The sequence below is a fragment of the Dipodomys spectabilis genome, unplaced genomic scaffold (assembly GCF_019054845.1).
Source record: "Dipodomys spectabilis isolate Male_0828 unplaced genomic scaffold, ASM1905484v1 ptg000002l, whole genome shotgun sequence".
NCBI classification, from domain to species: Eukaryota; Metazoa; Chordata; class Mammalia; order Rodentia; family Heteromyidae; genus Dipodomys; species Dipodomys spectabilis.
The window spans coordinates 56,375,171-56,387,346 of record NW_024870679.1 but is presented as its reverse complement, the minus strand read 5'-3'; positions in this window follow the sequence as shown (position 1 = coordinate 56,387,346).

The following is a 12,176-nucleotide window of genomic DNA, read 5'->3' as shown; positions in this document are numbered from 1 at the left end:
CTCAAGGTGAGCACTCTACCACTAGAGCTACAGCATCACTTCATTTTCTGGTGGTTATTTGGAGTCATAGACTTCCCTGCCCTGGCTGGCTTTGAACCAAGATCTCAGCCTCCTGAGTAGCTAGGATTATAGGCTTGAGCCACTGGTACCTGCCTGCTGATGATTTTTTTTTTTTTGGTTTTGGGGCTTGAACTCAGGACCTGGGCGCTGTCCCTGAGCTCTTTTACTCAAGGCTAGTGCTCTACCACTTTAAGCTACAGTTCTACTTCTGGTTTTCTAGTGGTTAATTAGGGATGAGCATCTCATGGACTTTCCTGCCAGGGCTGGTTTTGAACCTCCATCAATCCTCAGATCCTAGCCTCATGAGTACCTAGGATTACAGCCAGGAGACACCAGTGCCCAACTTCATTGATAATGGGTTTTTTTGTTGTTTTTTTTTTGTTTGTTTGTTTTTTGTAGGTAGTCGGGCCTGAACTCTGGGCCTAGGCCCTGTCCCTCAGCTCTTCAGCTCAAAGCTAGCGCTCTACCACTTGAGCCACAGTGCCACTTCAGCTTTTTCTGCTTAGGTGGTGCTGAGGAATCAAACCCAGGGCCTCGTGTATGCAAGGCAAGAACTCTACCACTGTGCCACCTTCCCAGCCCTCATTGATGATTCTTGTTTGATTCAATTATTAATATAGTGATTACCAAAGATAATTTCCTAATGCTATCATTATTATTCCTTACACATTTTGGGTCTTTCTACTGTCTAGATCTTTTTTTATTCTCTTCTATTTCTTTATTTATCTATTTATATCAAAAATGTACTCTTTGCTTTTATTTTAGTATATGAATTATTACTAACATTTATATTGATTTGATTGGCTTCTGTGTTCATGTAGCAATTCTTTATCACTTTGTACTTTGCTAGCCCCAGCTCTAGAATTACTAATTTCTCTAAAAGCCCTAATTCCATTTAGTGGAAAATGGTATTCAAAAATAATGATGTAAGTGCTGTCTTCACTGCTACTCTGGTGCTATGGCTTCTACCAATATCTCTCTGAATGTCTCTGGAGTTGGTAATTCTAGCAGAGAGCAGAACTTTATAAATATTTTTATGTAAATATTTTCGCTTTTAAAGAACAACAGATGTTTGGTGCTCTTCACTCACACCTATAATCCTAACTACTCAGAAGACTGAGATCTGAGGATCACAGTTCAAAGCCACCTGGGCAGGAAAGTCCATGCAATTTTTTTTTGTTGTTGATTGTAGGGACTGAACTCTGGGCCTGGGCACTGTCCCTCAGCTCTTCAGCTCAAGGCTAGTGCCCTACCACTTGAGCCACAGTGCCACTTCCAGCTTTTTTCTGCTTTTGTGGTGCTGAGGAATTGAACCCAGGGCCTCATGCATGCAAGGCAAGCACTTTACCACTGGGCCAACTTCCCAGCCCTCCATGCGATTTTTATCTCCAATTAATTACCAAAAAACCAGAAATGTAGCTGTAGCTCAAGTGGTAGAGTGCTAACCTTGAGCACAAAAGCTCAGGGACAGTGCCTAGGCCCTGAGTTCAATCCCAAGAGTGGCACCAAAAAAAAAAAGTAAGAGAGAGAAAGAAAAAAAAGTAAGAGCATCAGACATACAATGCAATGATTACTTACGTGTGAGAATTTGGCATCCATTTTCTAAACAATCATCAAGTGCGTCTGTTACGTCAAAGAAAACAATTAACAATATTTGTTGCCAAGTGACAAAAACACACTTCCGTGTGAAAATTAGCAATTTGAAAACCACATTCACTTCCACAAGCTTTATAGCTTCCAATACTTTTTCTGAAGAAATGAATGGTGATAATAGCAAATGTAGTGGAGATTTTAAAATATTATGTAATATCTCAGTATTTGGAAAATGTGCATCACTCAGTGAGCCAGCATTTTTTGCAAATGACCTATGCATGATGTTACAAAAGCATGGATAAGCAAAATATTCACTTAAGCTGTAATATAGACAAATGAATTTTAATGTAACAGAATAAAACATGTCTATGGGCTGGGAAGGTGGCTCAGTGGTAGAGCGCTTGCCTTGCATGCATGAGGCCCTGGGTTCAATTCCTCAGCACCACATAAGCAGAAAAGGACAGAAGTGGCGCTGTGGCTCCAGTGGTAGAGCACTAGTCTTAAGCTGAAGAGCTCAGGGACAGCTCCCAGACCCAGAGTTCAGGCCCCATGACCGGCAAAAAAAAACAAACAAACATGTCTACTGATTTGGTTTCAGAGTTCACATTGCAACTAACCTTTAAGAAATTGCCACTTTAAAAAAAAAGAAAAGAAATTGCCACTTTAAAAAAAAAATAATAAAGGGGCTGGGAAGGTGGCTCAGTGGTAGAGTGCTTGCCTTGCATGCCTGAGGCCCTGGGTTCAATTCCTCAGTACCACCTAAGCAAAAAGAAAAAAGCCAGAAGTGGTGCTGTGGCTCAAGTGGTAGAGCGCTAGCCTTGAGCTGAAGAGCTGAGGGATAGCATCCAGGCCCAGAGTTCAGGCCCCACGACCGGACCCAAAAATAAATAAATAAATAAAATGAAATAAAACAAAATCTCTACATACCTGTACTCCCAACACTAAGGAAGCTGAGAGTTCAGGGCTGGCCTAGGCTACCTAGTGAGACTCTTTCTCAAAAAAAGAAAAGACTATGTAGTAGGGAAAAGTAAGCTTAGAGTAAGACAGACCTGGTATCCAGATCCTAAGAAGCTATTAGATATACAGAAAAGGGCATTTTTCATCAGTAAAATAAGACTAGTATCTGCTATAGGTACACAAAGAATTGGCATGTTGTAGGTACCCACTAAATGCTATTGTTTTTATTATCTAAATATCTTTAGGCAGTTAGGCACTTGTGGCTCACATCTGTAATCCTAGCTACTCAGGAAGCTGAGATCTGAGGATCGCATTTCAAAGCCAGCTGGGACTAGAAAGTCTGTAAGACTCTCATCTCCAATTAACTACCAGAAAACCAGAGTGGAGCTGTGGCTAAAAGTAGTAGGACACTACACTTGAGTGCCCAGGCCCTGACTTCAAGCCCTATGACCAATAAAAAATTAAATTAAAAAACATATAAACATATATAATATGTAATATATAATATATATATGTGAGGAGGAGGAGAAGTTAGGATTGACCAGCACTCATTATCCAACACCCATTATCTTGTATTCTTTGGGGATAAAGAATTAGAAGTGTTGGGCTGAGAATGTGGCTCAGTGTAGAGTGCTTGCCTAGCATGCATGAAGCCTTGGGTTTGATTCCTCAGTACCACATAAGCAGAAAAAGCCAGAAGTGGTGCTGTGACTCAAGTGGTAGAGTGCTAGCCTTGAGCAAAAGAAGCTCAGGAACAGTGCCCAGGCCCTGAGTTTAAGCCCAGGACTGGCAAAAGAGAGAGAGACAGAGACAGAGAGACAGAGAGAGAGAGAAAGAGAGAGACAGAGAGAGAAAGAGAGAACTGTGGAAGATGCTGTTCAGAATTCTGAAAGGCACTTAGCATGCAGAACAGATAACCACAAGATTGCCTAAGCTGGGCGCTGGTGGCTCATGCCTATAATCCTAGCTACTCAGGAGCCTAAGATCTGAGGATCATGGTTCAAAGCCAACCAGGACAGGGAAGTCCATGAGACTCTTTATCTCTAATAAACCACTAGAAAACCAGAAGTGGCACTGTGGCTCAAGTGGCAAAGTGCTCACCTTAGCTGAAGAGCTGAGGGATAGCACAACGCCCAGGGTTCAAGCCCCATGATGGACCAAAAAAAAAAAAAAGGAATAGATAAGAGGACACAAATTCAGAGGCAGAGATCACTTATAACTGCCCATTAAAATCCTCTAGTCAAAAGTAATGATGACCTCAATCAAGGTAGAGGGGGGGCAATAGAGATTTCAGGGGATTTAGAGATTTCATCAAACTCATGATTGGATGAGCATGTATGAAAGAAAAAAAATGGAGGTGGGGAATCGATTCATTTGAGGAGTAAAAAAAAAACACTTGGGTTCCTGGCTTGGAAGCCAGTGCTATTAGGTAGAGAGACAAGCAGAGGAGGAAGAGCGGGTTTGTGGGAAAAGGTAATGAGTGTCATTTCAATGTGTTGACAGATGAAGAAATTGAGGTTCCCAGAGGTGAAGTTACCTGCCACAAATGACTGGATGTGGCCGAGTTAAGATTCCAACCCAGGTCTGTCTGACTACATATCTCTGCGCTACTTCAGCACTGCCACACCTCCTCCCACGCTCAGGGTGGGGATGTGCAGCAACCACTAGCGAGGGACAAATGGGAGGACAACTTAGAATGTGAGTAAAGTGTTTTCATGTAAGTCAAGTTTGACTGAAGAATAACATAAGAAGGTATTTCCTCAAGCATAATTATTATTATTAACATTCTGTTCAGGATGACTCACTCTGCCTTCTTCTGATTCCAGGAAGGAAGTGGTAGGATACATATGATCCCAAGAAATGTTTAGGATAGGTTTTTCCCAAGAACTATATATGAGGCAGTACAATATATGTAGTATGGAAAGACCTTGGGCTAGAGGCTGAAAAACCTATGTTCTGATTATGTAAATATGGATTGGGCAGTGGAAGAAAGTTGTTATTTAAACATTTTCATCCCTGAAGGTTCAGGGATGGACACCCTTCATGGTATGTAGTTCTGTCAGGTCTCTTTCTGTGTACCAGATTTTTTTTCCCACACTACTTACCCTCTCTATATAAAGATAGTGCAGTACAGTGTGCGGTGTAGCATAGCTCTTTGGAATGAGAAGATCTGAGTTCAAATCACAGCGCCACTAATTTCAGGCTGTTTTACTAGATGCAGTCAAGGTCGGTGTTCTACCACTTGAACCACAGTGCCACTTCCAGCCCTGTTTTTGGCAGTTAATTTGAGTCTCACGGACTTTGCTGTCTGAGCTGCCTTTGAATCACAGTCCTCAGATCTCAGCCTTCTGAGTAGCTGGGATTACAGGCTGGAGCCACTGGCACGTAGCTTGCTTGCTTGCTTTTCTTTCTTTCTTTCTTTTTTTTGGGTCCGGTCGTGGGGCCTGAACTCTGGGCCTGGGCGCTGTCCCTCAGCTCTTCAGCTCAAGGCTAGCACTCTACCACTTGAGCCACAGCACCACTTCTGGCTTTTTTCTTTTTGCTTATGTGGTGCTGAGGAATCGAACCCAGGGCCTCATGCATGCGAAGCAAGTGCTCTACCACTGAGCCATCTTCCCAGCCCGTTGCTTGCTTTTCTTTAACAAAAATAAAATTAAGGGTTGGAAAGGTGGCTCAGTGGTAGAGTGCTTGCCTTGCATGCATGAGGCCCTGGGTTCGATTCCTCAGCACCACATAAGCAGAAAAAGCTGGAAGTGGTGCTGTGGCTCAAGTGGTAAAGTGCTAGCCTTGAGCTGAAGAGCTGAGAGACAGCGCCTGGCAGAGTTCAGGCCCTACAACCAACAACAACAAAAAATTAATTTCTTTTTTAATCTTTTTAAAGATTTAATGATATATAAAGTGTACATAGTATTTTTAAGTAATACATTTTCTCCTCCCTTTAATATTAAACACTATGTAAATAGCCTATCTCCTCTTGCCTACCTTTCTTTCTTTCTTCCTTCCTTCCTTCCTTCTCTTTCTTTCTTTCTTTCTTCCTTTCTGTGTCTCTCTCTCTTTCTTTCTCTCTCTCTGTCTTTCTTTTCCTTCCTCTCTTCTTCCTTTCTTTTTACTTCCTTCCTTCCTTTCTTTTTTTGTGGTGCTGAGAATTGAAGCCAAGGTTTTGGCAAGTGCTCTACCACTGTACCAGATCTCCAGCCCTTGATGGTTTCTTTATACCTTTTCTGTGCTTCCCAATGTATATGTATTCCCTCATAACCAGAAAGCAAATAAACAAAACTATTTTGAAGTATAGCTTAGGCTGGTCAATAGTAAGCATTCATTACAGCTTGGTGACTCATGGGGTTTGTTTTATTTGGGCATGTTACACCTCAATTCTACATATGAGTGAATGATGTGCTCTTGCGTGTATTTTCATTGGAATGTGAATTCAGTTCACATCTGCAAACACTGAATATTTTAAACAGTATTTCAAGCACTATAGGAAAAGAGAATGTGAGGAGAATAGTGATTTTGCTTGACTCTATTTATGTGTACATGTATTTGTGCTTTGACTGAGCAAAGATGAATCTCAAAAGAGAAATGTATGGGTGAAAAAAATGATAGGTTAGAACCAACTCATGCTGGTTCATGAGAACTGATTGTTAAATTTTAAGGAGAGACTTTGTAAACTGATAGTTGAACATGGCCATTTTATTTATTTTCTATTTTGTATTTAGCTTACATTACATTACAGTACAGCTACAATGTTCTCGAATCAATCTCACTGCATTGCTCTCCTTTCCTCCTTTGCCACCTTTCCAAAACAATATCGACAGGTTTCAGTCTATTTTCATAGGTGCAAACAGTTTGTTTAGATGGTATTCCACCTCCTCCAGCCATCCTTGTTAGCCCAGCCCCCTCACTCCAGTTTCCACTCATGATGGGAACCTATTTCTCTTTCCCTGTCCCTGCATTCCCTTACTGACCAAGAACTTTTATTAAATTTTAATACTGTTTATATATATGCCCATTTTTGCTTTTTTTTTTTTTGCCAGTTCTGGGGCTTGAACTCTGGGCTTGGCACTGTCCCTCCCTGAGCCTCTCTGTACTCAAGGCTAGTACTCTACCACTTGAGCCACAGAGCCATGTCCAGCTCTTTCTGTTTATGTAGTCCTGAGAAATGGAACTTTATGGCTTTATGTATGCTAGACAAGCACCAAACCACTAAGCCACATTGTCAGCCCTTATGGTTATTTTTGAAAGTTACATTATAAGAAAATTAAATCCTATAAGCTTGCAAATAAATATATTAAAAACAAAGGTAATAAATACAGTAGCTCTTGCTTTGCATAGTTCTAAAGTACATGAATTTTAGTTTCTATAGGTTGGATAAATCAGTCACCCAGCAATACAATTCACTTGTCACAGTATATTAACTAAAAGTAGTTGCATGAAAGTAAAGATTATGCTACTAGATCTTCAGTCCATGTATCACTAAGTAAATAACAGAAGTGTGTCATGATCAGTGATGAGTCACGCCTTTCAGTCTGTCAGTGATTGATCACTGCACATCTGCTACTCAGTTCTCAAACAGACTGCAAAGCAGATACTGTGTTGCCTTCTTTTCTACCAGGAGTACAACCCACATGACATTTTACAAACATGAATAATCAGAAAAAGGAACTGACAAAAAAAATCAAATGAAGCAAAGACATGAAGTGATAAAGCACAAAGTAAAACTTGACCATAAATGGAATTATAGGAGGAATAGGTGAGCATAGGAATTCTGACACTGCTTGTACTGGAAAGACTGAAGATACACAACATAGGAAGTCAGGGAAAGCAAATGTACTGATATAACTAATGTGATTGTGTCCAAAAGAATGAATGTGTTGCCAGGTACCCGTGGCTCACGCCGACAATCCTAGCTACTCAGGAGGCTGAGATCTGAGGATTGCAGTTCAAAGCCAGCCTGGGCAGCAGTCTGTGAGCCTCTTATCTCCAATTAACCACCAGAAAACTGGAAGTGGCACTGTGACTCAAATGGTAGAGTACTTGCCTTGAGCTGAAGAGCTGAAGGACAGAGCCCAAGCACAGAGTTCAAGCCCCACAACTGCCAAAAAAGAAAAAGAAAAGAAAAAGACGAATGAATGTGTCCTAGGAAAGTAATATCAGCAAAAGCCTTCACATTAAAGGAAACTTTGGAGATTCCTTTTTTTTTTTTTTTTTTTTTTTGGTCAAGGGGCTCAAACTCTGTGCCTGGCACTGTCCCTGTACTCTTCAGCTCAAGGCTAGCGCTCTACCACTTGAACCACAGCACCACTTCTGGTTTTCTAGTGGTTTATTGGAGGTAAGAGTCTCATGGAGTTTCCTGCTCAGGTTGGCTTTGAACTGTGATCCTTATATCTCAGCCTCCTGAGTAGCTAGGATTACAGGCATGAGCCACCAGAGCCCAGCTTGGAAATTCTTTAGGACATGGAAAGTGCAAAGAATAAAATGTTGGAAATTGATCCAGACTTAGAAAGCAGTAGAACAATGTTCCAAGCATAGAAGAATTGGTCATTCATGTTATAAGTGATACAAAAAGAAAACAAGCATTGTTCAAATTACTCAAAGAAATAAAATGCTTTACTTCTCAGTATATATCATTCATTATCTTCAATTACTTTATCATTCAATAAAGAAATAGCCTGAAATTGGACTTCTACTTCATACCATATATAAAAATGAACTCAAAATTGATGAAAAATGGGCTGGGAAGGTGGCTCAGTGGTAGAGCGCTTGCCTTGCATGCCTGAGGCCCTGGGTTTGATTCCTCAGCACCACATAAGCAGAAAGAAAAAAAAAAGCCGGAAGTGGCCCTGTGGCTCAAGTGGTAGAGCGCTAGCCTTGAGCTGAAGAGCTGAGGGACAGTGCCCAGGCCCAGAGTTCAGGCCTCATGACCGGACCCCAAAAAAAAAATTGATGAAAAATGTGTATGTAGCCAGGCACCAGTGGCTACACCTGTAATCCTAGCTACTACTCAAGAGGCTGAGATCTGAGATTATTCTTCTGAGCCAGCTTAGGCAGAAAAGTCCCCCTAGACTCTTATCTCCAATTAAGGACTCAAAAACCAGAAGTGGAGCTGTGGCTCAAAGTGGTGGAGTGCTAGCCTTTTACAAAAGCGCTCAGGGACAGCTCCCAGGCCCTGAGTTCAAGCCCTATAACCAAAAAAAAAAAAAAAAAAAAAAGTATATATGTAAAAGCTAAAACTATAATATTGTACAAAGTTCTTAGAAGGAAACAAGGATTATAAATCATTGTGACCTTAGCCTAGGCAATGTTTTCTTAGCTATGATACCAAAAGTACTACTTTTGTTTTTTTTGGTCCATCATGGGGCTTGAACTCTAGGCCCGTGTGCTGTCCCTAAGCAATTCAGCTCAAGATGAGTACTCTACCACTACCAAAAGTACTACCGAGCAACAACAACAAAAATAAAATAAGTAGGACTCCATCAAAATTTAAAACATTTGTGAAATTGGTCCTGAAGGAATAAGTATAATAAATAAATTGGCAAGTGCTAGATATCAAGCTTATTTCATTGTCAAGACTTAAGAAAGTAAAGTAATAGATGGTAAGAAAGTGAGAGACTTAAGAAAGTGACAAGAATGATTCAAGTGGTAGTGTCTGCTTAGCAAACATGAAGCCCTAAGTTCAAACCCCAGTACTGCCAAAAAAAAATTTTAAGTGATAGAACAAACATTAATAGTACAGATTACAATTAAAGCTGTTTTGTGTCTGTAGCTATTACATTATAAGCATAAAAATGGAGGAAATTGTTTTTAAGTATTTGAAAACTATTATTAGATTCAGTAAAGTCACTGTTACCATTCAGAGTCAAGGTTCCAATAGATGGCATTATTGTTTCACAATCGTATTTAATCAACATCCTTGTCCCATGAATGTTGTGGGAACATCAATAGTCAATAGTCAATATTTAAACATTTTCAAGGCTTGAAGCCTAAGAACTGTCCAGTCACAATGAATGGGTAACACTTGAATAATGTGTTGCTCTCTTCATACTGCATCCTGGATAATCAGAGAAATTTGTTTTCTATTACATGCCAGAGTGAAATGGAGCAGTGAAGATGCGTGAAACAATTGTCATCAGAATAGCTAATGAAAACCTCTTCTCTCCGGGGTTCTTAAAAGTTGTATATGTGCCCCAGGGAGAAGGGGAAGCCAAGAGAATTAGGCCAGGAAAGATACCTGCCAGGTCCCTCCCCTTATCTGGCCAGACAGCTATGGGGCAAGCAAACCGGCTATGTCTTATTTTTGGACTTTTTTCTCCTATACTTTTCTCCCTCCGGTATTGAAATATATCCAGCCTTCTCTCTTCAATCAGGAATTAAACAGAGACCTAGCACACACACACACACACACACACACACACACACACACACACACACACACACACACACACACACACACACACACAATCAGATTTCAACTTGGCTTCCAGCCCAAAGCTCTCTCCTTGGCTGCAATTACTTGGAACATTACTTATCTTATTTACCCAGCATCTCCTTGGGAGGTAAGCCAGGGATTAATAATAATAGTCCTTTACTTTTATAAACAGCTTTTCATATTTTCATAGTCTTTGTACATGCACCATCCTGTCTGAGTCCCTTAATGGTCTTGAACGGTGAGTTAGAGAAGGGATTAGTAAATCCATTTTATAGATACAGAAAATAAAGCTTGGAGAGACAAGGTACCTAAATTCATGAAACCAAGTTTCAGGACCGGAATCCAGGTATGCCTACACAAAATGTAGTTGTCTTCTGGGCATAAAAGTACTATACCACAGACCTAGAGCTATTCAGAGAATTATTGTGGTAATTATTTGTAGCAAAAAGAGCTAAACTGTGGGGTGGGGGCAGGGAGACAGGTGTCATTGCCATAAATAATTCATACACATTTTTATGCAATCTTTGTAACAGTCCTTTATGATTTCTATTACATACTCACCATTTAATTAATGAGAAGCCAAAATTTAGAGAGTTTAAGGCAATTGTCTTGGATCACTCAGCAGATATATCAGAGCAAAGATTTGAATCTAGATCCTAGTTTCCAAAGGTCATACTCTAAGTTCTTAAGATAAATGAGTGACCCTGACACATGAAACAATATTCTGGTCAGCTATGAAGTATCTTCTTAGCTGTATCTGATAAAAATATAAAAAGGTAAAGAATGAGAAAGAAAAGAAAGGAAACTAAATGAGAATCCACCCTTCATTTCATGTTCAGATTGTGCTAGATACAAGGGATAGGGGATATAAAAAACCCCTTAATCTCAACAAAGTGTTCATTTAGGGGAAAACATATAAAGGATTCATTGCAAGGTGGGTAAACCCTGGGATATTATGTAGTTATTAGGAGAAAGAACAACATGGATAGGGAGATCTTTAAGAGACAATGAAGGCAGGCGCCAGTGGCTCAAGCCTGTAATCCTAGCTACTCAGGAGGCCAAGATCTGAGGATCACAGTTTGAAGTCACCTCAGACAGAAAAGTCCATGAGACTCTTTTCTCCAATAAACTACTCAGAAAAGGCCAGAGTGGTGCTGTGGCTCAAGTGGTTGAGCACAAAAAGGCTCAGGGACAGTGCTCAGGCCCTGAGTTCAAGCCCTAGGACCCGCAAAGAGAGAGAGAGAGAAAGAGCGAGTGAGAGAGAGAGAGAGAGAGCGCACGAGAGAGAGGCAAAAATCATATGGTGATAGACTTATAGACCATAGTAAGAGATTTAGGTTTTTGTCTCAAAGACAATGAGAAGTCGCAGAGGGTTTTCAATCAAGGAAAGAATATACCCAATTTAAAATAGCATTGTGTAGATTGAGGAGAAAAATTGCAGAGGCAAGATTTGAAACAGGGAAATAAGAGACTTTCTCAAAAGCTAAGGCAAAATGGTGGCCTAGAATAGGCCTAAGACAACAAGCTGGGCAGAGGGACAACTCTAACTGTGTGCCATTTCTACCCTAGATACTGCAAAATACTTTTTCTCATTTAATCCTCCCAATAACCCAGTAATATGGAGACTAGAAATTTTACAGCCAAGGAATCTGAGGCTGAGCAAGGCTCAGCCTCCATATCATTCTGCCCTCCAAGTAACTGTCAAGTGGAAAACCTGGTAATTCAGAACTTAGCATAGGCATCATGAAGATTTATATGATAAAATCCTGTCTAAAAGATCTTAGTCTCTTTTTTTTTTCTCTCCAAGACCAGGACTTGAAATCAGTATCTGATGCTTTCACTCATTGGCTAGTGTTCTACCACTGAGCGATGCCTCCAACCCCAGAATTTTAGCCTTCTCTAGATGAAAGAAGTCAATCTAGACAGGGAACTCTAGTTAGAGATTATGTCAGCTAGAAAACCTTGTGAGGCATAATACTATCAGGTCCCCTGGATTCCAGTCAGTAGGAGCTTCCAATAGCCAGAAAACATGAAAACTAACTTAGACCATAAAGAGGAATAGCTGCAGATTGACAGAGTAAAAAGACTTTTTCCAGATGGCTGAACACATGTCCCACTTCACAGAGGACACAAACAAAAT